We start from the raw sequence: 4,042 nt of genomic DNA, 5'->3' as shown, positions 1-4,042 counted from the left end.
GTTTCTATAAAAATCTGTAGACATTCGGTATATATCTTGCCCTTATTTCCTCACATATTTCATCACAATATAGAATATTTGGAGATAGATGGACATGTCTGAACTACTTGTATACTCTGTTAACATTTAATTGTTATATTATATGGATAATAATATCTAAAAATAATAACAAGTAGTAAAAAAATAATCTGTTATATAACACACATTTTTTCTGAAAAATATAATAACATGTACAAAGAAATTTTTTAAGTAATGAATTTAAGAGTGAAAAAAATCAATGTTTGATTTCATATATATAGTAATACATAAAATATTAATATTTGATATTTATATCTGAGGTAACAGCTACAAGTAATAAAGTAAATTTGTGGCTATACTGGATTTACAGAATGACACCTGTTGTATAGCATTGAAATCACTTGTAACCTCAGTGACATTTATATTTATTTTACTTCGGTGTCCAATAGCAAGACATACACTTTTTATCCTTGAGAGATGGCCTTCTCTTTTTTATTTAATAATCAGCCACTCAAAGGTATCAGACTTCCTTGGGACATTTATGCATTTATTTTCTTATTGAGTTTCTTGAGTTATTTTATCCAACTGAATGGATTTAATCCCCTTTCTTCATATAACCTTTGTAATAAAGCATTTGAACGGTCTAACCTGGATGTGGTCCTTGCAGCAGTCTGAGCTCTAATCAGCCTTTGTTTTTATGGCATTTCACTTGCCAAGGGTGAGAAGTATTTGCATCTTTTATCTCTGAAAAATACTGGGATATTTAGAATACATGATTTTCTTCTTTTACAAATTTCCCAATTCACTTCTATGTTCATCTCTTGTATCTTGTGTTGGGGTGCAATCAGTAATGGCCTTGCTTTCTCATTCGCCTGAAATCACAAACCAAATTAACTGATGCTGACTTGTCTTCTAAGTTGTCTCAGATGCCATCGTTACCTACTGTTTTCTCACAGAAGAGAATTGCTTCCTTTCCAAGCTGTAAATGTAATTTCCTTTGTCTCTCTTTTCATTTACCACCATCAAATTTAATTATATAACAAAAATTATTATATTAGAACTCCAATTCTAGCAACAATTTCTGTATGCATCATGCATGTTAAGTTATATTCTGATAACAAATGAACCAAGATTTTTGGTGGCTTACTGTGATAGTTATGTTTTATGTCAACCTAACACTCCATACTATCAATTGTTTCAGCCTGATGATTCCTCCTTATGTTAGGCAGCGTTCTCTGGAGAATTAGTCCTCAAACCAGTACAGACGGCTGAGTTTGACTTACTTCCATGGAACAGTTAATATATTTTAAGTCCTTCAACTCAAATGGGTTGCCAGGACCAAGGTCAAGGAAGCAGATTGAGATAGTTAGTTTATTGTGCTATCCAGGCCGATAAACACAAGTGGGATTAATTGAAGGGCGGAGAGATAAATGGCTCTGTGAACCTCACCTTTCTTGTCTCTGGCTCCTTGATCATCAGCCCAGTGTGCGGCTGCCTTGCTTGTTCTGTGCCTCAATTTAGAGGCTGCACTACCTGTGGGATGCCTAGCCTGTGGACTGTGTCGCTGTAAGTTGAGGTCCCTTTAAGATGACAGGATTGACATCTCTTGAGCTGGGGACTGACAATTGGTGACCTGCCTTGGTGTTTTGCTGCCTGTGCTGGGATAGCCTAGCTCTCTCTACAAAGGACTACCTGGCAGCCCTCAAGACTTGAAGGACTGCCAGTGTCTCACAACTCTCTCACAGGAGTGAGTTGCACTGAGCCATTTGTACTGCTTTATAATTTAACTGTTCATTTCTTGCATTATTTATCTATCTGTTTATAATTTAACAATTCATTTCTTGTGTTATATATCTGTTTATAATTTAACAGTTCATTTCATGTGATATCTATCTCTATCTATATAATCTATATCTATATATATAAAATTATCAGCAATCTGGTTTTATTTCTCTAGAGAACCCTGTCTAACATACAGACAGTGGAGTCTTGGCAAGGCAGGCAGAGTCTGCCCACAGGCAAAAAACAGCAGGGTCAACAATGATCAGTAGCTTGGAAACTTAGCAAAGCAGGTGCAGATGGGATTGCGAACTTAATGCAATGCAAAGCAACTGGATCCACCAGCCTCAAGCTCATGATGCATTTACCAGCCCAACAGTGTAGTGAAGCAGGTCTCCAAGGAGCCTCAAGCTCTAGCAACATGATCCACTGGTTGGCTTGGCCCGTAGGTACTACAGTTGACAGGTTGAGGCAGAGAAGTAGCTAAACAGCAGCACACTGATCCAATCATCAGTGAGCAAGGGGGTGGGGAAGCAACCTTGCAGAGCCATTTATTTATTTGCCTTCCAATCAAATTGTGACCTTATTAATCCCACATGTTCCTATTGGGTCAGGTTGGCATAATAAACCTAACTGTCCTTGGGGTCATAAACCATTTTGTATAAGAAAGACTGAACAGAGCTGAATCCTCTATAACCCTTTACCTTCTGCCAGAGCTGGATCTTGTGTATTGCTCTTCCATCTGCTGTGATTCCAGGAGCTATCAGCAAACAACTAACTCGATTTATTTGGCCAACCTTGGAGCTCAGCATATACCAGCTCTACAGGTTTTGTTTGGAAAAAGCCTGCCTTGCTTCCATTCACATTCATTGGATCATAGCAAGTCATATGCTGAAACCTGATGACATTGAAGCATGAGAAATGAACCATAAGATGGGGCCTGTGAGGAGAAAGAGCAAATTTTTGAAAGATAACCCAATCTTCCATGCATAGTTGATGTTCTCTTTCTTTAATAATGATATTATGTAACATTTACTGAACATTTACTATGTGCCAAACACTATTCTAGGTGCTTTATCTATATTCAGTTAGTTATTTTTTACACAATATCAGAACTTATCACCCCTATTGTACATATGAAAGAATTACAGCAACAATGATATAATGTGAAAATGTACATATAATACATTTGTCATGCTTATCATTAGACTAATGAGTTACAAGTTGAGTTACTAACTGCAAGGTCAGAGGTTTGTGCTTGCCAACTAATGTGATAGATAAAGATGAGACTTTCTGCTATGTAACATTCCCAGCCTGAGAAACCACAAGGAGCAGTTCTAACTTGCTTTGTTGAGTTGCTGTGGGTTAGAATTGATTAGATATCAGTGAGTGATGATGTAATGAAAATTAGTACCAGAGTCTGGACTCAAATAGGCTCTTTATATAAGTTATACATGTACTTTCATACATATATCAATATAAATAGTAGACATATATTAGTGCTTTCTAAATAGTTTCTGATTTTGTAAATTACCTAGAAAAGAGTTTGCCAAATTATATGCCATCCATTAAGTATTGTCAATTTCTTTTTTTTTTTTTTGTCAGGGGAGAGCGCAAACGCAGTCCCCCACTACCACAAATTATGCAGTCAAGTTTCCCACATTTGGGGAAATTGCAGGGGTCAGCACATCCGGAGTGCAATGGATAAGCCTCGCCCTGGGAAAACCACCTTTGTGATCATGGTATCTCCCCTGCCAGGTAAGTATATTGTCAATTTCTTTTAAACTATATTTACAGAAATGTATTATAAACTAGAAATAGCTGATTTTATTTTATCTTATGTATTTAGCATCATGATTAAATAGAACTTGGCATGTCTGGTGAATAAAGTTTTCAAATATTTATTGAAATATGAATCTTTCAAGTGTCAAAACAATGTTTTCATTCTCAACTTCTGCATAATTCCTTAAGAGACTATGCAGTGACCTTTGAAAGTTATATTTCTTCACTATGTGAGAAAAGGAATGGTTAAGACGTTTATTTTCTTTTTAGGTGAAGCCCCTAAACATTAACACTTGTGAAGTACTTGGAAGAAGTTATATTAGACAGAGTTGTTGTTAGAATATTATTTTATTTTTTATTTGAATAGGTTAGAAAAAAACTTTGCTTAGGTTATTTACTGAGGTTTCCTCAAGTCCAATTCTTGGTATTTTTTTCCTTAGAGAATCTACTACTCAAATCTTTG

At 35.9% G+C, this 4,042-nt stretch overlaps 1 non-coding gene across 1 annotated transcript; it reads right to left on the bottom strand.

Moving 5' to 3' along the window:
• Positions 1-3,399: 3,399 nt before the first annotated feature.
• Positions 3,400-3,563, bottom strand: LOC142443924 (U1 spliceosomal RNA). Its single transcript, XR_012783642.1, has one exon. It is a non-coding gene; the product is annotated as a U1 spliceosomal RNA (small nuclear RNA).
• Positions 3,564-4,042: the final 479 nt, after the last annotated feature.

The sequence above is a fragment of the Tenrec ecaudatus genome, chromosome 3 (assembly GCF_050624435.1).
Source record: "Tenrec ecaudatus isolate mTenEca1 chromosome 3, mTenEca1.hap1, whole genome shotgun sequence".
NCBI lineage: Eukaryota > Metazoa > Chordata > Mammalia > Afrosoricida > Tenrecidae > Tenrec > Tenrec ecaudatus.
Note: the sequence above shows the minus strand (reverse complement) of the source record. Positions and strands in the feature narration are given on the sequence as shown.